Below are 25,495 nucleotides of genomic sequence, written 5' to 3' on the forward strand. Positions count from 1 at the left end.
GGGGCCTTCACAGGACCGACGTTTGCCAGCTCAGTTCCAACATTGGACCGTCGTCATGAGCTGCTTGGGAAGACGTAAACACCAGGAGCGATATTACTGTATGTCTACGACACGATGCGGAAATAGCCAAAATATTGCGCACAAATTGCCATGGAACTATATGACCAGCTGTGTAAACTTACATTAGCATGCATGTTCATCCAACTTATGTACTTCACAAGGATAAAGTTATTTTTGCTATTCAAGTATGACGTCTCCAACTGTATGTTGTTCCAAAAGTGTATTGTGGAATAGATTAGTCAATGGCAATTGACTGAGATCTGTCATTTCAGCTGAAATTATCTATGGAATATGCGTGATCTTACTTTGTAGTTGTAATATCTGCTCCCAGAATTTTGAGGGCAAACGATGGTCACGTGCTTGCCATCGACTGCTCCCAGGCAATTTGGGAACTGCCATTGCAAGCCGAAGTCCTTGGCAATTTCTTCCCACTGCTCCCGTGTAGGTGTCCGGAAGCAGTCAGCATCATTCTTGTAAGGTAGACAATAGCAATGTTGTTAAGTATCATGTGAAAGAAAGCCATCATGCAGTGAGAAATAGGCTTTTTTCAAGATTTATCCTTTCTTGTTGCGTTTTTTCTTAAGTATGTAGCCTGGTAAACAGAGAAAAACTATTTCCAGGATATCATAGTGAACTCAGCTTACTCAGTAATGATCTGCCTTGCGTTGGAGGATTCCACAGCTGCGGCTATCCACAGCATCCTCCGCAGGCATTCCTTAGCTCGTGTTCAGACTGAAATTATTTGGGCACTGGGGTACATGGATGTGCTCGGGAGATTTGTGTATCCCCTTAAAATAAGGGACATTTAATCCATCAGTGAATACTGAAAGTTCTTTTCAAGCAAAAGCTTCACATAACCCTTATGTTGCCCACATGACTATATATCATACCGGCTTGCTAAATTCGTAAATAGAACGATTAAAATAACCATATGCTTGATGTGCAACTGAAATCGTAGAAATGATTTATTCAATACAATATAATGATAAGCTGAAGGTACAATTGATTGCCTGTAAGCTGGTACAAAAAACTCTGAAAACGTTCCTGATGAACATGTGAAGTTATTGTGTGAATCGTTTTTTTTATTTGAAGATAAGTGTATTGTGCTCACTTTCCTTGTTACCTCTTGATGTGTTGCGAATTTCCGACGTTTATTTCATGAATGGAATGTGTTCGTCTTCCCGTGCTTCAGTATTTTATTGTATATGGGCCCGACACTTGCCCTTGGCTATGGGTCCAAAATCTCAGTGCATATTCTATTGTAAAATTATTGTTTCGTATAAAAGATCTTATAAAAACATGAAAAATTTCACACAGAAACCTACATACCTGTTCAGGGTGGATGATAAGTGCCACCTGCCGAAATAAAAATGTGATTACTTCAAAGATGGAAATGTGGATGCAGCTGGTAATAAATCTAGAACAATGTTCAAAGCACCTCATGGATGGTAGTTCGCAGTAATGCTGATAGCTCTGCACGTGCCAGGGGTTCCATCTATTTGCCTGTGGGGAGTAAAAATTGACAGAAGTCCTTATATTGAAGTGCACACCGATACTGTAACAGAGAAACAATGCCATGACACTATTTCTAGCTGAACTTTGGGCTACTTCTTTTAAAGGTGAATGCTATACTTTTCAAATTCTTTCATAAAGCCAGGAAGCACGCATTTCATGCAGTCACAACAGCTTTATACTGCACTACTAAAGCTACACTAGCACAAATAGTATGCCATGTGAGGTGCTAAAATATCTTGCACGTTGTTCCTTACCATATGAAGTAGCAGCAGTTGAGAAAATTCTCCTCCTTACAAGGCTGTCTGCCAGGGCTTCAAACTCGCTCTGCTTTCTCTTTTTATTCTGTGAGCATCGGAGCTGGTCACTCGGAGCTGTCGTTCTAGATGCCACCTGTTATAAAGCATGCATAGTATTAGTACAGACCTGTGCATGCAACCAAATGTCGCACATTAAGTGTAAAGTAATAACAAACCTTTGTACAGCTGCTTGGCCCTGGGTTATTAGGACAATCTCGATGATTTCATTGAGAGTGTTCTGCACAAACCTCTCATAAAAGGCTTTTTCGTTTGTGGACACCGCCCTGAGCATGTTGCACCTTTCCAGCTTTAGGGATGACACGGACAGCACCCTAAAGACGGTTAATCGCTGTCGTTTGTTATTTAGGATCGCATTTATCAGCTGAGCGTTTTATTCTGCTTCTGCTGTCTCCTCAATTGCAGTTGAGGGTGATGTTTCTCGACCTTGTGAAGCACAGGTTTGTGTTCAAGGACATGCCTGAATGGCGAATTGAGGCCCGGGAATTGCGCGTGAACGACAGCCGGGTCGAGTGGTTGCAGTACCGTTGCTGGCAGTGGGCGTCCTAGGTAAACATTTTTGAAATTATTGGCCTGGCAAGGATCGCAAACGTCAGTATTGCTCTTACGTGAAAATAGATCCTTAATAAACTTCGTGTCGAGATTCAGGCGAGATGATTGCCTATTCCACGCACATGGCAGGTTCGTGCACGACGTATGGTGGTGGCTGTTAATATTTTTAACATCGAAACGGGCAGAGGCATGGGTAAGCTAGAATCTATTGTGACGTCACCTTCATCGGCCGCACTCACTAGTTTCCCGGAGGTGGCGACCGTTGTCGGGGAGAAGGGGAGCGTCGTAGGCGCCGAGATTGTGGTGCCAGGCTACGGTCAGAGGCCGGTGATTCGTTTCGGTTCAGCGCCATTCTGCGTTCTTGTCGGCTAGCTGTTGCTCTGTACTCATTCCGGCCAGGTGTTCTATATGAATCATCATTGTCAGCAGGAAACCTTGTACGGGAGTTCACCCACTGTCGGCGATACTGCTGGTACGGACGGCGATTGCGGCAAAAACGAGAAGTGTGGCCGATCATTCCACAGTCATAACACAATGGCGGCTCACGTTCATTAGATGAAAAAAGCTCATCGTCGCTTTGATTAAACGCTTCATGTTCTGGATGTAGTCAACGAGGAAGACGAGAGTGCTCGCTGTTGTAGGCGTTGATGGTGAGAGGCTGGATGTTCGGGCGATGAGCAGCAGAGCATCGGGTGTCCGAAGGAGACTTAACAGAGGGAGCATAACAGGTAGATGGGCTATTGTCTGACGAAGAGGTGCCACTGTAGACGGGTCACGTGGCCCCCAATATCTTGATGCCTCCGAAGCTCTTCGCGGACGATCTGTCGAATTGTATCTGCCATGCTTGTCGTTTCAGACACATCCACACTGGCGACAGTTGTGACATTAGGCAACCGACCAAACTTTGAAATGATACGGCGCCGCTTCAAGCATTCAAACGTGCGGCAGTGTCGTGTTACATCAGCGGTGGTATTCAAATCGTCCTTGCAGGTAAGAAAGTTGTACACGTCTTGCGCTATTCCTTTAAGGAGGTAACCCACTCTGTCTTCCTCAGTCATCCGAGCATCAACTATTCTGCACAGCTTGAGGACTTCTTCTATGTAAGTTGTGCAGGTCTCCCCCGTTACGTGCGCTCGTTGAGCCAGAGTGTTCGGCGCTCTTTTTTCCAGCTTCGGCATCGTCAAATCCCGCTCTCATTTCTTCCATGAAGCAATCCCAGGTGGTAAGAGATGCTTCATGATTGTCAAACCATGTTAGCGCAGTTTCTTCAAGAAAAAATACCGCATTCGCCAACTTAGTATTCGCATCCCAGCAGTTGTATTTGCTCACCCGATTGTAGTGGGTGAGCCAGTCATCCACGTCTTCCCCGGGCTTGCCATAGAAGTGCCAGGGTTCCTGATAAGGCTGTGCGGTTGTCGGTTGAGCTGCTGCCAGGGGCTGCGTTGAACCATCTGCTTGTGCCATCTCCGTCCGTAGAGGGGGTAGCCCAGCAATTCTGCTTCGGTGAAGTAGTTAGAGAGGTTCCGTGGCGACCTGTACCCCGCACTTCCACCACACTTGTTACGAGGTTTATTTACAGAGATGTTAGGATGCGCTGGAGATTAGCACACCACAGCGGACAGACCCAGCTTCCTCGTCCTCTTCTGCTTATTCCGCCAAAACTCATATTCCTTCGATAAGGACCGCGAGAAGTGCGTGACATGCGTTACAATATAAACAGCCAACGGAGCAGCATGCTTGCACCAGCCTTCACGCTCCGCCTTGCAGGTGCAGGTGGCTTTCACGATCTTCCGATCACCTCTGGAAACCTAAGGAACCACAATAAGCGATCAGACATGTCTGCACTCGTTAGTTAAAACAAGGTGCTTACCTCTAGCCGCACGTCGTAGTGGACGCACTTCATTTTTTCCACGCACTTTCCGATTACATCAGACGGCCCCACGGGGCTGGAAATTTCTTCGCGAACGCCGTAAACATGCTGAGAAGCATACAAATCTTTGCCAAGTTGCACACTGATACCTTTGAAAAACTCACCCACGCTTTCTATTCGCTTGAAGCCGCAAAACAGCACGCAACTGCCGCTTCGCACTGCCATTCTTGAAATGCGCGCTGTAGGCGGAACAGACGGAATGCGACCGGCTGTGCGGTAGGTGGCGCTCGATGTTCGGGAGTGGTTGATGTTCTGGAAAGGGTGCAACAGAACGAAAACGGAAAAAAAAAAGGTGGAGGGGTAGGTATGTTGATACACCAGGGAACAATTTTTCAAAGAATAAAATCATCTTGTAAAGAACATATCTGGGTATCAGGAACAATTGCCGGCATAAGGACATGGCTAGAGGTAGTTTATTTAGGAACAGGACATCAATGCAAGCAAGAAAACAAGGATCTTGTTGATTGTATCAGGGCCGATATAAGCCAGTTTGGAGACGGGGCCGATATTATTATCCTGGAGGACATGAACGGCCACATCGACGATCTGGGTGTATACACGGATTGTAACGGGAAGCTAATGCTAGATTTTTTTGAGCGACACATCTAGTTACAGTAAATAGAGAAACAAAATGCGAAGGCCAAATCACGTGGGAATTCCGCAACAGGCAGACGACCATTGACTACTGTCTAATGTTGCAGGGAATTTGTAGCAAGGTCACAAAAATGGAAATAGACGAAGAAGGGCAGTGTAGTCTGGGAAGTGATCATAAACGTATTAATCTGCAGATGGGGTCCTTGATGAAAAGAGAAATTAAACTTTGACAAAAAGTAAACGCAAAATTAAATCACGATCAAATAGCGCAGATAGCAGCAGACATAGAGGAAGCAATAGAGAAAAGCCCCATGAAAGACTGGGATTATGAACTGGCAGAACTACTCACAAGGAGGAAAATTAAGGAGGTAAAGGTAGCTAACCGCTGGAATGGAAAGAGGAAGCCACGGAGCTGGTGGAATAAGGAAATCAGGGAAGTTATTGAACAACGACGGGCTGCTTCAAGGGAACAGCGAGTGGCAAAGAAAGCACAGGTATCTCAGGAGGAAATCGACAAAAAATGGGAATCATATCGACAAAAGAGACAAAGTACAGGCCCTCGTCCAAAGTAAAATAAAGCAGTCCACCGATCGCTGGATGGCTGACATACACGATGCCTCTACAGGCGGAGCAAGAAAATTCTGAAACCATATAAGCTGTGGCTAGGGAAAAAGAATCAAAGAAAGCAGGATCGGATTCAAGATAACGAGGGAAATTATTTAAAGCGAGACAACGCAGTGAACTACATTACATCAGTTATAGCCGAGTCATTTAAGAGCGACGATAGGGTAATCTCCGCAAATCGGGAAGCAACACAAGTTATCAGAATACAAAGCAGCTTAGAACTGACCAATCTTTTTGGAAAAAGGCAGAAAAAAATATTCCTAAAAACACATCTACACGAATAGATGGAATTCCGATCAAGCTGATTAATGAACTTGGTCCAAAAAGTAAGGAAACGTTGTTTAAGGCTCTGGAAACAATCATAACGAATAAGCAAATTAGGGACAGCTGGCGACAGAGTAAAATGAATTTGATTTATAAAGGGAAAGGAGAAAGGATGCACATCAAATCCTACAGGCCGATTACCATAACATCTGTTATGTACAGGTTGCCATGCAGGCGGTGAAATTAAAGGTGCAAGCATGGGTAGAAAGTAATATGTTAGTCGGAGAACTTCAGAACGGCTTTAGAAATGGTAGGCGCTTAGATGATAGCCTGTTCGTGCTTACCCAATGCATCGAAATATCTAGAGTGGAAAATAGACCTTTGTATTTGGCCTTCCTGGACATAAACTGGACGTACGACGACGTAAACAGGGAACTCCTGTGCATAATATTAAAAGAAGAAGGTATCGGTTATGAGATAATAGAGATCCTACAGGAAATAGGAAATATACCGAGATAACAAAGTAGCAATTACATGGGAAGGAATAAGAAGTACGGAAGATGTCAAAGTATGCAAAGGATTAAGACAAGGCTGCACTGTATCACCGCTGCTCTTCATGCTTTATATGAAAAACTGGAACGGAAGATACAAGAAAGTAACCTAGGTTTTAACCTGCCATCTAGATTACGTGGAAAGGCAATAGAGCAGCGCCTCACTGGTTTCATGTGTGCAGACGATATTGTGCTGCTAGCCGAGAGTCTGGAAGAATTGCAAACTCTAGTTAACTGTTGCGGAGACGAAAGGGACGCTCTAGGCTTCAGTTTTAGCGCAGTTAAGTCGGGTCTGATGATTTTCAACGGCTCAACTGATCAGGGTCTTAAAATACAAGGCCATGAAATACCCAGAGTAGCAGAATATGAATATCTGGGGGTATGGGTAAACGAAGGATTAGTATACATTGGAAAGAATGAGCAATCACTTAAGGCCAAAGGGCGAAGGAATTCTGGGATAATGAAGCATAGGGCATTGTGGGTATACAGCAGGTATGAGGATTTGAGGGGTATTTGGAAAGGACTTATGGTGCCCGGACTTACTTTCGGAAATGCAGTTTTGTGCTTAAAATCAGAGGTACAGTCGACATTAGAAATAAATCAGAGAGCCGTTGGGCGATTAGCACTAGGTCCCCACGGCAAAACCACAAATGAGGCGGTACAGAGAGATATGGGCTGGGCATTTTTCGAAGTAACGGAAGCTCAGAGTAAAGTATTATATGAGGAACGCCTGAGGAAATTGAACAGTAACAGATGGGCAGCTAAAATATTTGGATATCTATACTTAAAAAGTGTTGACTCACAATGGAGGAAAAGAACTTGGAAACTAACTAGTAAGTATGCTAGTCACGAAGGCGGAGAAATAGAGAATTAAGCAACAGGTGAAAAACACAGAAGGTAAAAATTAGATAAATTCGATGGAAACGACACAGAGTGTGGAATTACACCGAAAGTGGAAAAGGCAGATCAGGAAGGAAGCTTTCTTTGATAACTCAAGAGGCAGTGCCCTAGTTTTTGAAGCTAGATCAGGGTGCCTTAGAACACGCAGCTACAAAAAGAAATTTAACAATGAAGATGACGCATGTGCCGTATGTGGTAACTCCAGTGAAACAATTGACCATATACACTCGAATGTAATGGTATCCATCCGGAAGTTGATGCAGGCACAGTCACTGTTCCTGAACCTCTGGGGCTTAGAAATACCAGTGGCCGGGTGAATAAACCGGCGGTGGAAGCTTTCAAAAAACGACTAGAAGATTGGTGGCTTAAAAGCAGAGAAGTGACATAATGTTAGTAATGTAGAAACAAAATTTTAATAAATAGAATGATGATATAGTTAACCAATAAAAAACAAATATTAAGGTATAGGGAAAAAGTGAGTATGATAGCTACTGCTACCTCCCCGTTTCAAACAGGACGTTCCTATATGCCATCCCATCCATCCATGGTAGCGCCCTCATACCAGCGCACGAGGTGTATAGCTGAATTTTATGCTTCATGATCTCATCCACGTACAGTGTTGCGCCCGCCGCTACATGCTTTCTTTTTCTACCCAAGTGCTATCTATCGTTCCATTATTCAGCTGGTTTTTCTAACATAATGGTATCGTGCTCCTGATAGAGGATGGAACAAAGATATTAAGCCTACGCGGATTCTGCAAACATGTGGGTCGGAGTTTTGTAGCGAAAGCTATACTGCGGTAGCTTTCCAAGAGCTCGGGTGGCCTCAGCTACGCTGTGAAGAGGCGTAGCTACGGCCTCCTCATAAAAAAAAACAAATCAGCTTACCATGACTTTTGAATTCACGTTACCATTACGCCGCGGGAAGGAGCTGCTAATTCGGGTCGCTCCTTTCATACGAGAGGGTGATATCAGAATCAGTGTGCCAGAACCGTTTGCATTCTCGTTACCCTTAAGACACTCAGGCGCGTCCATACGGCTTGGTTGAAGCATGACTTTATATGTGGGGTGGTAGCTTACGCTCTCGCCTCATAACCTTTAAGTGTAGTTAGTTATATTGGGGTTTATGACGCAAAAGCAACCAAGAGTATGCTGTGCCAAACACAGTGTTAAAAACTGGTGATATGGATTGAGAATGGTATAGCTTGAATGTTATGCTGGCATCATAACACTTATAGGGCGTGATAGGGGAATAATTTAGCAGACAAAAGAAGCTTCCGCCGTTGCTTTCGCAATTCAACTAAGCTTAGCCAGAGCTAAACCCCAACTAATTCTTGAAGCATGAAAATGGCATGGGTGATGAGCCCTATAAGGAATTGGCATTGCACGCCTGTCATTCCTTCCCGGTGCCAAATATGCAGCGGTAAAGCGGGTATTTAGTAAAATTACACGTGTGAAGCCAAAGTAAAGAAATAAGATGTCGCTGAAAATGTTGCGTGCCCATGTACGGAGCCGCACAACATCTGCCTCCAGGGAGATGTGCGGTGTGAAATTCGTTATTTCGTCGATGTGCTACACAGGTTGGAGCTGAATGACGCAATTTGTACATTAACAAAAAGCGCATTGGATGACAACTATTTCTTGCCCATGTTTATGCATTTTTTAGCAATTTTAGTTTTCGGCCAATCTGCCCCCGGATTCCGGGAAAGGTCGATTTAAAGTGCATTATACGTTTCGCGTTTTTTTTTTCTTTTACGGCAGAGCCATTATCACGTAGTGCGCTAGTGTGGCGGCAAACGGCATTTTCTCACCTTCCGAAGTTTTTCTGTTTTCATCTGTCATCTTGTCGCTGACGGAAAGGGCTCTACGTAAGTAGTGAAAAATATTGAAAGCAGCCACTACACTCACGATGCTCTGAAGACAGTTTCGAAATATATGGCTAATTATTGCCGCTTGGTTTCCAGGCTTGTTAAATATATTATCCGAAACTGCACGAAATGTCCACCAACATTAGTGTTTCAATTTCTCCAAAAATGCCTGCCTATCTGTCAGTGAAGCGAGACATAAGGGGAATATGTATGTGCTCTAATGGTGGATCGGGCTTCGACGTTCTCCCGCAGCGTTTCACCTGGGCAGAATGTGATGCCGCAGGTCAAAAACTGTCAAAAATTTCAAATTCGCGCCCACTCAACAACGCGAAAAAAACTAAGCCTCTTCAGAGGTTATTCAATTTGTCGCCGTCCACGAATCGGAGGCCCTCATACTGGGGAAAAGCGCAACAAAGGCGGGCGTCCTTGTTCCACCCTTGTTGCGCTGTTCTCCAGTATGAATGCATACCAACTTGCCCAGATTTCAGTTTTACTAATCAGAGGCACCATGAACGGAAAGTCAGAAGGAAGAATCTGGAGCGCCGATATTGCATGGTAAAAAAAAAAAGAAAAAATTTCCGCGCCTACAGCGCTGTGTTACTTGTGAAGGAGAGCTCGCCAGGTTTACTTGAATCGTGTAAACAAGAGAAGAATCGACGATCGCTCACTGTGTTCCTCTATCTATGATTTTTTGAGCCCCAGAAAATAAGAAGTCCCGCTAGAAGAACTTTATCTCATCCCTCACAATGTGGAAGGTAAGACATATGTGTACCCTCCCTTTGAAATTCTATTTGCAGTTTTACGTTCACGCCTCCACTAGGCAAAAGTTCATACTAATAAGGCGTTCGACATTTGATATGCAGCCCGGTCGCTGCCTCTGCCGAAGATCATGCTCAGGTATACGGCACTATCATAGGCCCCATTTTCACCGTCCCCATTTAGTACGGACGTACTCTAATTTCCTTTTTCAGAAGTGTTGACGTGACCACAGCGGGCCAGGACAAATTCTACCACCACAAGCGGCCTAATAAGCGGAACGTGACCAGCCTGAAAACTTGAAGCGGCCTGTTGGGCGGCCGCTAAGTCCGCTCAGCTGGGATCCGCCTCAACGATCGCTATATGTGTGTATTGAGGCGCGCTGACAAGAGTGTGGCGCGCTGCATTAAGAGAGCGCGGCATACCCCAGCAATTCCCTATCATTATAAATGTCATAATTCCAGGAGGCACACACGAGCATCCAGACACGGTAGCCAGACACTTGGTTGTTCCAGGGCAGCAAATACTTCCCGCACCAAAGCGCAATGCTCTCAGAATAAAGGCTTCGATGATTATGGAGGCTCGGCATGACGATCAGTAATACGGCTCTTCCCCAAACTCATCAGTCTCAACAACATGAACAAGTCATAACGCAAAGCACAGATTCTCAACATGTACAAAACGATCAGAGCAGGGCGTGATTCCAATGTTCTTCAGCGTTCGCTGTAGTATGCACCCCACCCCCCGCCTTTAAATATGCTGCGCTACGGCACAAGATGAACAATGATCAATGATCTCTGGCGTATTACAAAGCAATTCACCCGCCATGGTGCAAACACTTCCTTAGCCAACCAGAGGCCTTTCTGGTCAACATTCCTGCCTTCCCTCCTCTTCCTCCTCCCCTGCACAGGGAGCGTTGATGTGTGCAATTTAAAGACGAACGTTTCAGCGGCAGATGGAATATACATGCGCTTAATGCGCTTTACAACGCCAGTATCGAAAAACCCCAGATAAGGCTGCCGATAAAAAGGTATAGGGAACAGAAACTAGGCAATAACCTGCGTCAACTGCCTTTCGGAGCGGCTGTAGAGCTAATCTAAAGAAGCGAGCGCTGAGGAAAATGAAGGTGTCCGCAACTACCTTAATTGAGGAATCCCCATAGAGTTCCTTCAGGAGCCAGTCTAGTCGGAACGAACAGATAACGTAAATGAGCACTAAGACTTCGAATGAGCACAGCAACCAAAAAGGGGTGGTTCGCTAACTTGTAAAGAAATAAACACCAGACAAGTTGATGCGCAAAAGAAGGTGAACAAGTCCGATTCCTCCAGAACCTATGGGAAGAAACAAGTCATGACGGATGGGCTGCCATTGAGAGCACCACGCGAAGGTTGCGAATATGATGTGTACTGCCTGCACCTTCTTCCTCGTACAAAGCAGAGCCTGAACGACGTAGGCAAGCTTTGCAAACAAGAAAGTTCTGCAGATTTGCGCGCGAGGAAACACCGAAAGTTCCCTACCCGTTCAAGCTTAGGTTTGTCGCCTCTTAGACAAGATTTGAGGATCCCAATGCTATAGGTCACAATCCCAACCTATGACCACGAAAAAAATAGGCCTTGCTGTTGGCTCAAACAAAATCTTTTCGATTTCCCTAAATTAAGCCGCACTTGATAACTCGCGAAACTGTTCAGTAAATCAAAGGCTCGATACACCCCTTTTATCAGAACAAAAATGGCGATGCCATCAGCATAGAAAAATATCTTAATTTCATATTCAGATACTGAGACCACAAATAGGTGCGCTGTAAATAATGATTACAAAACTGGGTTCAAAATATTGGGCAAACAACAAAGACGAATATAGACAACGCTGATAAAAATATATTTTAGTGAAATAATTTTGGTAACCCCAAGGCTAGCAATTAGCCTTGCATAGGACTTCTAACAGCATAGCCTTATGCCTTTGAGAAAAATATAAGTAATGTGTTCGTGCTCCAAGATCGCGAATAAGAAACCACGGAGTTTATCAAACGCCTTCACAAGGTCAGTCAGTGGCCAGCCTCATTTTATACGGTCTCCAATACCGAAAGTGCAATTTTGATATGGGCTTGGAAAATGCGACCAGTAATACTGCATACCTGGTGCAATATTTTAAGTTGGAGGTCACTAGCGGCATGTGGGCACAAAGGACTTCAGCAAAACGTTTTGTAATCATCATTGTTGAGGGGCCGCTCTTCAACAGTTTTGAACCGCTTAGTTTCTGCACTCTTTGGTATTAATATAGTATGCCCAAAATAGCAAATCGGGGCAGAAAGACCAGCATCATAAAACGCCTTCCATCAAGACAAGTACGAAGCGAAATCATGTTATAGAACTCTACAGTAGTGCTATCCAGGCCAGTAGATTTTTGGTCCTGCATATCGGGAATTTTAACTCATCCGAAGTGATAGGTACCTCCACTGCATCACGCTACTCATTCTCCAGCCGAGGAAAAGCATATAGCAAGCAGCTGTAAACTAATCTCACATTTTAGTCCCCACAGCTCCTGAAGAGCTTCCGATAATAGACAAAGAAAGACGCAAGAATTTCAGGCGCATCACAGTACGGGCAACCGCCGTATTGAGTTTCCAGTATTTTCTTCGCAAGCGCAGTCTGATCTTCATCGCTCAGAACCAGCCTAGATGGTTGTTCGTCGAGAAAGCTTTTGAATCTAGACCTTACTTAGACACCCCTAGATCTCTAGGCTGGAAACTGTTGAAGCTCTAGTTTAACGTTATGTCCTCTGCATAGGCGCCAAGCCTAATCCTCTCTAGCTCACGTATAGCTCAGTTAAAGTACGAGCTCACGATGATAATGCTTCTTCAGGAAAACGATTCTCGCTGAGGTTTCAATAGCCAAATTTTTTGTCTCTTGTTTAAAAAAATCCCTCTTTTGGAAAACAGGGATATCAATGCGCGACCATGTGTCTTTCAAACATGTAGAAACGGCAAGTTGAAAGATTCTGTCTGACAGGAGACAGTTATTAATTTTCCACATCTTACATGAAGGGAGCAGTATGCACCTATTTCACTTTCTTATCTGAGCACGCACCACGCAGGGGTCGCCGAAGAATATAGGCTGCACCAAGTAAACAAGAACTGTGGCTAACGTGCCTAGGGCGACATAAATCCTGTCAAAGCAAGCAATAGGAGTACGATGAAAATTATCAAAATGAATATTATCATGCTTATATCTTGTCCAACGTCCACAAGTCTGCATTCACGCCATAAATGAGTAAGAAAAGCAGCACTAATGTCATAATAATTTCGTTTCGCCGTAACCATAGTCAAAAGGTAAACATTCCGCACACAAACACAGTTGCCTATTTTAACTCCTTTCTTCCCCGCACCTGTAATGATTGGAATAACCTCTCTGCATCACTAACAAGTATAACTGAAGAACAAAAATTTAAATCCGCGCTGCAATCTTTCTTTTTTGCCTAGTTTTAAAACTTACTGTATGGTTATTTGCATAACATCATTGTATACTGTTGCTCATTATATTTTTATATTGTTGTTTTTAACACCTATGCCGTTTTCCTAAATTTCCTAAATTGCACATGTACCTTGTTCTTTTTTTATTTGCTTTGTTTTTCAGATTTGTACGCTTTTGTTAACCTTCTGTTCTATATATATATCCTGTATGCGCCCCTCCCCTCTGTAACGTACAACTGTACCCTGAGGGTATTATAAATAAATAAATAAATAAATAAATTAACATTGTGCAAACACTATTAAAATCTCCAGAGTATAATTTTACGATTTGAGCATGACAGAAGAAATAGGCTCCTATCTTGCTACTTTATAAGGGTACAAATGCAAATAATTCGTTATTTAACACCCGGAATTTCATGGTCGCAACATATAACCCGCCCTTTATTGTCAGTGCTATATAATATGGCAGTAACGTCCAGTGACAGAAATAGCATGCAGCCTCCAGATAAACATCTCGAGTGGCTAACGACAACATTGAATTCTGGTACAAATGTCTTCATCACTGCTTGCGTCTCCTCATCAGGGGACAGCTTGGTTTCCTAGATGGCTGCAGCCCTCGCACTACATTTCTTCAAAAAATATCGTAACTGACTGCCTTTTATGATCGCATAAACCCTTAACTTAAAGGATAGCGATTTCAAATGCGGCGACGCTCGCCATTTTTTGTGCCTGTTTATTGAACGCCATCCCCAGGGATAGTGTGGCTCTCTTATTGGAAAAACAATGCCGTCCTTTTTGAAATAAATCTTCCCGTGGCCACCGCATCTTTCGCCTCTTGCTCATCACCACTGACTGTCACCTCCTCACCTGCAGGACGCTTCAGAGGTGCACTGTTGTCAATTGTATTTACCTCTTTCTACACATCCAAGGCCTCGGCCCATGAAGCCGAACGGACCACGTCGTTTGCATCCACTCCGACAGCCGACGAAGCACAGAACGCACTTGAGGCTGACAATAAACTCTGCACACTGATGCACACCAGTGATGAAGGGCATCACCGACGGTACTGCTGTCTTTGTCTGCTGGTATTACATGAGGAGTGTCAAGCTGTTTCTCTTCAGATGATTCCTGTGATGCAATCACTGGACTGCAAGCAGCAAGATCTACCAGGGCTGGGTGTCACGAAATCGGCGGGAAGAAAAGGGAACGCTTCAAAAAGTGAAGCTAAGTGTGTTCGCGCTAGCCTTGGCCCGTCTTAACAGACAGACGCTGCGCGCCCATTTTATAGAGGTCGCGTCCCTTGTGTGAGTCAGTCGGCGTGTTCGCAAGTGCTACGGCTCGACTCCCAGGGTTCGCCCGCTGCTGGCAAGCCCACAGACCTGCGAGGGAACGGCAATCGTCTTACATGGCGGCCACATTGTCACTCTCGAGGCGTTGATGATGCAACAGTACCAGGTGAGCAAGTTGGTGGTTATTTATTTGACTCTGTCGTGTATTGTTCTGTATTGTAAAGTCTCTGTGTTGTCGAATACCTCTTTATTTGCATGCTTAGCGTTGGTTTTCTGTGAACCTCTCGTGTGTGCATTCTTAGCGTTGTTGTGTTTTCCTCTGTATGGTCTCTTGCTGTGTATAAAGTTTGTTTTGTTTGTTACTTATAACTCCGACCAAATTACTCTGGCTTAAACCGGCGACTGTCTCTACAAGGTAGTTGAATTCCGGCTGATCTTGCCACGCAGGTCGAGGGCATCGTTTTTGCGATGGGAACAGCTACCCACACTCACTCTAAGAGGGTCTGGGAGTGTGTGCACCATTAGGGGCGCATCGTTAATAACCTCGTAATTATTAATGGCTGACACTGGGTACGGTGGCTTTGGTTCTGGTGATGCTGAGTGTGGGGCCGTTCGTTTCAGGTTGCCCCTCACTGCTGTTCGGCGGAGATTACTTCATTCCCTCGTCTGTTAGGAGCCCACGATTGAGCTTACCAATAGCGTCCACTGTATCCGTCACATCCATAACGTATTCGGACGCCGCGTCATCCACCACAACATCTGGTGATCGGAGGTGGCATCTGCAGCTACAAGGTACATCTGGTGATCGAGGTGGCATCTCAAGCAACAAGCAGGAGCGACAATCGGCCAACAAGAGAGCAGCTCGGAACATCGATTGCATGTGTGGGTGAGTGCTTGGCTTTTCTTCTTATGTGGACCAGGTTCTAGAATAGGGTTAGATTTTAGAACTGGTAAAGAGTGTTGAAACGCCTTTGGATTTGGTAGTTTGCACAGTTGTTTTGGAACTAGCCGACACTCGGAGCGGTCATGGATCTAAAAAAGCTGCAGAAACCGGAACTGTTGCTATTGTCTGAGGAATTGGGAATTGATACAAGTGGCTTGGCACGAAAACCCTTGATTTTAAAGGCAATCACTGATTTAAGAACCGATGATGAGGAGCTCAGTAAAGCCTGGAACCTCATCGGACAAAAAAAGGAGGAGCCGCTCAGACAGCAGAAAGAGCGGGAAAAAGAGGAAAAGAGGCGTGAGCGTGAAATTGAGAGAAGCAAAAAGGCTGGAGAAAGAAATTGAGCACTGGAAATAGGAAGTAGAGTTGAGCAAGAGGTCGGGCAATTGTCCACAGCTAGCGACACCTCTTCTCAACAAGGAGGCAGATTTCAAGATGTCAAAGTACATGCAGCCATAAGTGATATCAGGGGATATCGGCCTGTATCTGGCTAACTTTGAGCGAACCTGCGAAAAACTGTCCTTCCAGCGAGACACTTGGTCTCAGAGATTATTGGCGGTTCTGCCCTGCGAGGCAGCGGAGGTTGTCGCTCGGCTAAGCAAGGTGTACGCGGACAACTACGAGAAGGTCAAGGCTTGCCTTCTGAGAAAGTATAGGCTTAGCGCCGAGGCGTTCAGACAACGTTTTCGGAACTCTAATAAGTCCAGGGACGAGAGTTACCCTGAATTCCTGTACATTTTAGAGTCAATTTGGGCGAGTGGCTAAGGAGCACTGATTCCTACAGTGATAGAGACGCTGTAGTCGAGCGAATTCTTTTGGAGCAGTTTTATAACTGCCTCCCAGAAAAAGAAAGAAATTGGTTGCAGGACCGAGGCGACATTAAGTCGGCAACTGAAGCTGCCGAACTCATTGAGGAGTACGCTTCGTGCCGACAATTCAGCACCCAGCAGTGGATAGGCCCCGCAATCCCAAGTTGAGTGTGAATAACCGTCAGGAAATGCACTTTGCTAGAGTTGCAAACGAAGAAAGGAAGGCTTCTTCAGGCAAACTCCCTAGAAAAGACGGCAGTGAGAAAGTGGGGAAGTCACCAACCCGCCGAACACAAAGAACAAGCTTGAGACTAGGAAGCCGCTCACATGCTTTAGGTGTAATGAGCAGGGTCACATTGGTGTCAACTGCCGGAAAGAAAAGATTGCTTTCTCGTATGTTAGTGAGTGCGATGAAAACATGAAGCTTTTGGAACCCTACATGCATGACATAGCAGTCAACGGGAAGCCGTGCAAGCTACTGCGCGATTCGGCCGCAACGATGGATGTGGTCCATCCGGCGCCTTCCGACTATACAGGACAGTGTGCATGGATCCGCCAGGTAGTGGAGGAACAGAGTGTGTGCTTGCCAATCGCGAACGTGGTCATCGAGGGCCCTTTCGGCGAGGTAACTACCGAGGCTGCCGTTTCAGAAAAGCTTCCTAAGTGCTATCCGTATTTGTTTCCAAACAAATCGGACATGCTGCTGCGAAAGAGGGGCGTCCTTTTCGGAGACAAAGTTGTGCAAGCCTTAACACGTTCAAAGGCGCGAGAACTAGCTACATTGCTCATTCCAGAAAATTCCACAGCGGAGAAAGCGGCAGTTAAGACAGTGGTCGATGCGGACGATAGCGGGTCAGAAAACTTTGAGAGCGAGGCATCTCAGATAAGTCAACTTGAAAGTGAGCTTGATGAGAAGCGGAATGAGGACGTTCTTGAGAGTAACCTCTTGCCGCCAGTGTCTAGTATTCTCATGAGACTAATAAGAGGACCCCGAGAGGACTTAGCTATGGAGGAAGCCAATGATCTCAAGATACAGGAGATAAGGGAGCGCCACCGCGCCACTAAGACAGCAAAAAATATTTCTTTCGAGATGAGAAAGGGAGTGCTGTATCGCTTATTCAAGGATAAGCACGGAGTAGAGCGGGACCAATTAGTCGTTCCCCAAAAGTACTGCGAAGACTTACTGTAACTTTCCCACGGCAGCTCGTGGTAATGTCACCTTGGAATAAGGAAAACAAAGCAGAGGCTGTTGCAAGAATGCTATTGGCCTGGTTGTTTTAAGGACACGGAAAATTTTGTACGGTCATGCGACACGTGCCAGCGGGTTGGAAAGGCGCAAGATAAGTGGAAAGCTCCGATGGTGTTAGTACCAATCATTACCGAGCCGTTTCACCGGCTAGTAATAGTTGTAGTTGGGCCACTTCCTGTGACAGAGTCAAGGTACCGTTATATCCTCAATATGTTATGCCCAGCCACAAAGTTTCCAGAGGCTGTTCCGTTGCGCGAGGTGACGTCCGAGGGTGTAGTGGATTCGCTGCTGTCAGTGTTTGCACGAGTTGGATTCCCTTCCGAGCTCCATAGTGATCAGGGCAGCGTTTTCACAAGTGTCCTCAGCACCTCAATTCTCGAGCGATGCGGCATTAAGGTAGTGCACAGCTCTATCCACCATCCGCAGAGCAACAGCGTAGAAAGATGGCATTCTGTTCTCAAACACGTCCTGAGGGGACTGTGCTATGAAAACAAGCGCGAATGGGATACCTGCCTGCCTTCAGCACTTTTCGCTTTGCGGTCAGTGCTGCACGATTCAACTGGATTTAGCCCAGCCGAGTTGGTGTACGGAAGGTCACTGCGGTCACCTTTGCGAATGATGCGCGAAGTCTGGAAGGGGTGCGGAGAGGACCCTACAGTAGTATAATTCATTCTTAACCTCCTGGATCACTTACATAACACTAAGGAACTCGTTGAGGCCAGCATGCCGTCAGCCCAGGCTCGTTCCAAAGCGTACTATGATAAGTCAGCCCGTCAAAGGACGTGTCGTATCGGGGACCAGGCGATGTTGCTGAAATGTTCAAGGCAGAATAAGCTCGAAGTACAGTGGAAAGGACCTGCTGAAGTCGTTGCAAAGCTTTCTAACACTAACTACGCAGTGAAAATCCCCGGTAGGCGGAAAGTAGTGCGCATTTATCCTTGCAATCTTATGAAGCCTTATGTGCAGGGGGAAGCCTTGGTAAATCTAACGTTAAACCTTCCCGAGGAGATGGGTGACAACTTGATTTGTCTCAGCGGAGAAGAAAGCAACGCTCAGGAGCTTCTCAAAAAGACGGAGCAGAGAGGAGATCTAAAGAAATGTTGCCTGGCAAGGGCGACTGTGGACTACATGGGTCACAATGTAGGTCAAGGTTTCAGGAACCCCAGCGAGATTAAGATTTCTGCGGTAGCAGACTACCCGCGGCCGAGCACGAAGACGGAAATTCGGGCATTCTTGAGGCTGACGGGATACTACAATCACTACATCCCTAACTATTCAGCTTTGGTTAGCCCCCTGACCGACGCTCTCCGCAGGACAGAACCGACAAATGTATTCTGGGACGAACAAAAGGAGGCCTCTTTCTTAAACCTGAAGGCTGTGCTGATTAGACGTCCCGTATTTCGAGCTCCAGACTACGACCGAGAATTCACGGTCCAGTGTGATGCAAGTGATCGAGGGCTAGGTGCTGTTCTCTGGCAGAGGGATGACGGCGGTAATGAGCACCTCGTGCTCTACCTAAGCAGAAAACGGAGCTCAAGAGAGATGGCTTATTCCGCGTCAGAGAAAGAGTGTGCTTGCATTGTATAGGTCATTCAAAAATTGCAGTGCTACCTTGGAGGGGCCAAATTCACCATAGAGATGGACCATTGTCCCCTGGCTTGGCTGCAAACTGCGACATCGAAGAACAGTCGCATTCTGAGGTGGAGCTTGAATTTACAGCAGTACAATTTTGAAATAAGATACAAAAAGGGCAAGTTAAATCGGAATGCGGAAGCGCTTAGCCGCTGTTTCTAAGCGGTCCGAGGTGCTCCTCACCAAGTATCCAAATTGATACTAAGGTTCTATTTTTTTTTCGTGGGAGCAGTATTCGGGGCGCGCACGTACACTTTGGTTTCCGAGAAGGAAATCCACTTGCCGGAACCAACATAGCCGATCTTTGCAGAAGAATCGAATATTACCTCCCCGCCGTTCCCAAGCTCTACCCGACAAGAAGTGACCACGCCCGACGAAACAATACTGGACCAGTCAGTGCACCAGACCATCAGTGCAGTGATGTGTTCGATTGGTTGCCGATATCTGAGGGGTGTGCCCTGGAACTGACTGGTCAGCATCTTCAGAGGGGGGCTGGACATAGGGGATTTAAGGGCGTTGCAGAGCACGAAATGACGCTCTGAGCCCTGGGTAAACGACTCATCCAGACGCTTCTCGCTATGAACTCTTAACGCTTGCCATTTTGCTGATATACCCTTTTTTCATGTAAATAAGTTTTCTCAAAGTGCCATTAAACCTGCTTGTATATATTTTACCAACCTCGAAGATTCAATCCTTCATCAACCCGGAGTTTCTGCACGCTACCAGGTGAAGGCCGGGTCGACTTAGTCCCAGCGTCACGAGAATGCCTAACCGTGTCATCATGAAGGAAGCGCGTGGGGATGGGGCGGCCTAATCACTTGCGACCGGTCGCCAAGAGCACTTTTAAAAAATTATTCGCAATGTATAGGTTCTATGCAGAACTTTCACATTTTACTCGCATAATCGCAAAGACCATCTCTGTTAATTTCTGGCATTATAATATTATTGCTGTTACCGTTTTAGGGCCCCTTAAACAAGGCGGGCGTCATGTATGAGAGCTGAGAGATTTCATGATTAATAAACACAGCTAACACACTTTTTTTAGTTTTAAGGGACAGTATATAAGATGAAACTGTAGGCCGCCAAAATCAAAGGTGTCTCGTTTTTAAATTTGCTTTCTCGGCAGTGCATTTCGAAATATAGTGTATCAAATGTATTTTAAGACTCGTTGAGTCAGGTTTCCGACAGTGCACATTCAATATCTATTGAATTTCCAGATAACGTTTCTTTGCTTCACGATTCAAAGGTTAACATGGTTTGAACGGCGTTAGTACTAGTAAGGGTGTCATTACAAGCATATGACATGCAGCAAAAGCAACCCAACAAGGTCTATATCCACATTTTTGAGATTCACTGCTTCTAACCACATTGCTGATTAATAAAAGTTAAGAGTTAAAAAGAGAATTATATATCATTTGATGTTGGCCTTTAATTTAGCACTATAATAATATACCTCCATGAAATTAAAAACAAAGCGCATCATGATCTTAGTTCATTATTCGTCAAAGCATCAAGCTCCGTCATTTACACAATGTTGGTAGTTCGATTTATGGAGCTTAACATCCCAAACCGACTGAAGCTACGAGAGACGCCCGTACGCGATGTGTAATTTGTTGTAAAACTAATCTGAATAGAGAGCGCCGAAGTATCTCTCGCAGGTTTTAAAACACAAGTTTGTGAACAAGGGAGCCGTAGCTTTCCCGAAACGTTCTTCGTTTTTGACCTCGTTCAGTGACCATGAAGAATCTCAAAACACAAGTTTGTAAAACGTAAAAAAATCACTTAGTATAAATAAAAGCCCACGCCCGAGCATACCCAGCACCTGCTGACAAAGCGCAATATTAACTTATTATCCTAAACATATATTATCACTGATTTCAACTTATTACAGCTCGCATGAAAATTACACTCTCTAATTTAAGACCACTTCACTGTGAAGAGTCATAGACACATGCTGCCAGACGACCATTAAGCAGAGCTGTTGTCTGTGAGTCTTAACCACCTGTGCTGTAAAGAGCGCTCATTAGGAGCACGCATCAAACCCCAGAATCAAAGCACCGGCTTCTGCGGGGCGGGAACCGCAGAGACATTAGTCCGCGCAAATGAAACCCGCATGCGTCGAAATGGAGCGACGGGAGTCACAAATCTTGCACCGAGGTGTGAGACCCGTTGTTCGTTTGGCGGCAACGGATGGCGTGGCAAGGGGAGAGAGCGGCTCACTTGGGAAGCCCCATTGACGACCCCGGTCAGGGGCACCGTGTGGTGGCCTGCACGACTGTGGAGAACCGCGTTCGCCAAGTGCGGGATTAGGCCGCAGTAGGGTGCAGGAGAAGGGCTGCAGTGTGCATTTAGCTGCGACGTTGCATTTCAGTCTCGCGACCCAGGGATGTTCCTGCAGAGCGAAGCCGGAAATACGATCACTCCTATACAAACAAGTATACTAGAGCGAATACCGAATGTCGGGAGGATACAATCAAGATTACGGCCTGAGATGGTCACATAGACCCATTGTATGTACCAAACGTATCTGTACCTCCCAGCTGCAAGCGTTTTGGAAGGGACGGTGAATAAACGCACCTGCAGGGGCAACTTTCAGTTGAACGGAAACACATGCGTAAACGCATAGTAATAGGGTGAGGACAAGCGTGCGCAGGTTTCCTGCTCTTCGAACACACTCTTCACTGTCGGTAATAACACAATAATATCCGGCTCGGACGCATAATAGTTCTTCTCAAACATATATTTATCTGTCTGAGAAGAACTATTATGCGTCCGAGCTATATTTCATCTTCTAGCAATAGATATAGCAGTTGAATCTTCTGCTATATCTGGAGAGATATAGCAGAAGATGCTACTTTGAGGTTCACGGTCTTCCGGTCAAAAATTACGAAAACTTGTCCTCCTTCCTCTGTGAATAGCCGGCAGATTGAACATAGCAGGCTTTCAATTGGCCGACATCAGTACATCGACCGCCATCCAGGGGCGACTATATTCCAGCTATCGTTGTGGAAACCCAGATACTTGCAGGTAAGCAGAAATGGTTCGAGGCTCGGAAGTGCCTTCCTGATTTGAAACCAGATGAATTCACTCCGCACTATTTCAAATATAATCGGTCCAGGGTTAACCGCGAGGTGTTTCGACTGGCAAGGTCTCGGGGCAAGGAAAAGGGATTCAAGTTTTTCTGGACCGAAAAGGGGAAGGCCCTTCATAGGAAGGGTTCAGGTTCCCCTCTCATTCACATCAACCTGTTTTCAGACTTATAAAAACTAACATAACAATGACTCGGGATTCTTTAAGTGTTCAGATTTCCTTGATGGCCGAAAGTTATTTCAGGTCCATGCAAACAACATCGTTCAGCGTTTTCATTTTAATATCCGCAATATACGGAAACACTGGGGTCGCTTTTCTTCACTACCTTTCCCTCTTCCCTCAACGCTTGGTGTGCTTGCCCTCACGGAAGTGAGGACAAACACACCTGCACTCGAAGAGCAAAACAAGGACAAAACAGGAAAGAAAGCTACCAGCAAGTTCGTCAATTGTGCCACTCGTAAGATTCCCCTCTCTTGAGGTAGCGTATATACGAGTCAAAGTAGCAGATGCGTAAAAGACCGTTCACGTAATCACCTGAACTCGTTGCAATATGTTTCAGACCAAAGTAAGCTCCCTCGTCTCTGCAGAGAATGGGAAAACTGTGTTCCTAACATTGGCAGCATTTCAGTAATCCGAAATCTCTCGAACATTCGCGCAAGACAACGAATTCACCAACGTAGACGAAACCGCGGATGCCACTTCGGGCTGTGCACCTTCCGGCCGGGCTAATGAGGTGACCTCCAGCCGTGCGAATGCTAGGGCCCAACCACGGCGTCAGAACTTTGCTCAATTCCTGGGCGAGGGCGTGGCTCATCACTGATTAGTCTGCACCGGTGTCAAGTAACGCGATAGTGTTAGTTCCGTCAAGTGTCACGCACAAATCAGAAGTAGCCCGTCGGATGCTGTCGCTACCCTGCCCCTGTGAGAAATCAGCGTATCGGTGTATCGGCGGCGGAGGATCTTCAATTTTTCCGACAGCAGCGGCCCTGCTTCCGGAGACCGCTGGAATTAGTTTTCCCGGTGTGGACTTTGAGAACGCCGCTCAGTATTGCTGGGGTCTCTGCGAGGGCTTGAGGAACGGTACCGCAGCGGAGATGACGATCCTAAGTCATAGCGCCTGTATCTCCCAGGCCTCTGACTGGCCGACAGATGAGCTTCTATTTCGAGCGGCCGTTCGCCGTTCCGTGGACAAGGCGCATCGGGTGCGAAGCCGCGAAGTCCCACTCGGCGATACGGGCATGCAGGGTAAAGGTGGCCGGCCTCCCCGCAGTGGTAGCAGATTGGCCTGCGGTCCCGCGTACGCCACACGTCCGACTTGCGAGGGCGTGTAACAGGCACCACAGCTTGAGCCGATACGTCGTATGGACTGATGTGACTAACCACTGGTGTCGGGTCAATAGGACCCCAGGCAGCTGCTTGACGTGCAACGAACGCGTACGTTCGTTTGTCGTCGACCCGTGGAGGCATGGTAGCGACAGGATCGTAGGCAGCTGCCTGAGGAACAACGGATGTGTGCGTGGGCATTTCATCGCCGCGCTGCAGTACGTTTGTGACCGGGAATACACGAGCAGCCTGGCGTACTTCATCTCAGACGACTTCGGTCAGTGAGGTCACTGGCGCACTCTGAGACAGACGGAAACGTTGGAGTTCCACTCGAACAACCGACCGAATGAGGTCACGTAAGGCGTCCGCACCGCCTCCATGGCACGACGAAAAAACATCTGGGGCCGGGCTGCTGACATCTCGGTTGTACTGCCGGGCCCGTTGTTGGAGCGTCGTTTCCATGGTCGTTGCTTCCGCTAGGAATTCAGCAACGGTACGCGGTGAACTGCGAACGAGGCCCGCAAACAGCTCCTGCTTATCTCCACGCATGAGGTGGCGAAGCTTCGTCTCCTCTTTCATATTGGGGTCTGCGCGCTGGAAAAGACGGGTCATGTCTTCACAGAACATGCGTACACTTTCATTTGGCCGCTGGTTTCTGGACTGAAGTGCAGCTTCAGCTTTCTCGCGGCGATCGGCTTTGGGGAATGTGGTCAGAAGTTCATGGCAAAATGCTTGCCAGGTGGTAAACGCGCCCTCGTGGTTATCGAACCACGTACGCGCAGACTTCTAGGGCGAAGTAAACATTATTGAGATTTCGCTCGTCACTCCAGCCGTTGTACCGAGCCACTCGCTCGAAGGTAGCCAGCCAATCCTCAGCGTCTTCGAAGACGTCGCCGTGGAAAGATGGTGGTGTTCGCGGCGGGTGGCAAAGGATTGGAGCTGAGAGCCTGGGATCAGTGGCCATGTCGGGGTGGCTCGAGAGTTGTGGCTGCGTGATCCTCGTAGGGGTGGAAAGGGGCCCAACCTCAGGCGACTGTCCGCGGAGGCGGCGACTGAGTCGCTGGTGGACAGGAGTCAGATCCGTCGTGAAGCGTGTAAACGTGGGAAAACGCACCCCGCACCTCCACCAGACTGTAACGGGTATTGAGCCAAACGTCCAGGCACCGCCCTGAGCCTAGACGACTGCCGAAGTCCAAGAGCGGTCCGAGCAGCGGTCTGAGCGCGGTTCCACGCAACCAACTTCGTCGTCTACGCCAACTAGCAACCACTTCATCGTCTACGCCAACTAGCCACTGATTGTCTCCGCTTCGTCGTCGACTATAGTTTGTATCAATATATGGAGATGTTGACACTCGCCTTCGCCGCGCGCGAGAGTGCCGCCCGCTCGCGGCCACAATATGTTCGAGGGAGGGAGGGTTGTTGCCATGGCAACCGGTGCCTAACTGAGAGATAGAGAAAACATTATATAATGCAAAAAAGAAAAATAATAATGTAGAGCTCCCGTGGTTGGGTCCTCATTCCCTGACTCCCGCGGCCTTTGCTGTCTGACTGGACCGTTCAATCATTCAAAGCTGGTCTTTCGACTCCGAACTAGACAGTGCAGCCTCCCATTGCTCCGGCGTGGCATTGTGAATTACAGGCACTGCATCTATTTTCGGGCAGGCCCATGTGATATGATAAATTGTCGGTTTTTCCCACACCAGGGACACGTGTCCCTGTATACGGTCGGATGTATCTTGCTGTATAAAGACAGGCTTATAT

This window comes from Amblyomma maculatum, chromosome 3, assembly GCF_055883805.1.
Source record: "Amblyomma maculatum isolate TAMU_Amacu chromosome 3, ASM5588380v1, whole genome shotgun sequence".
Taxonomy (NCBI): domain Eukaryota; kingdom Metazoa; phylum Arthropoda; class Arachnida; order Ixodida; family Ixodidae; genus Amblyomma; species Amblyomma maculatum.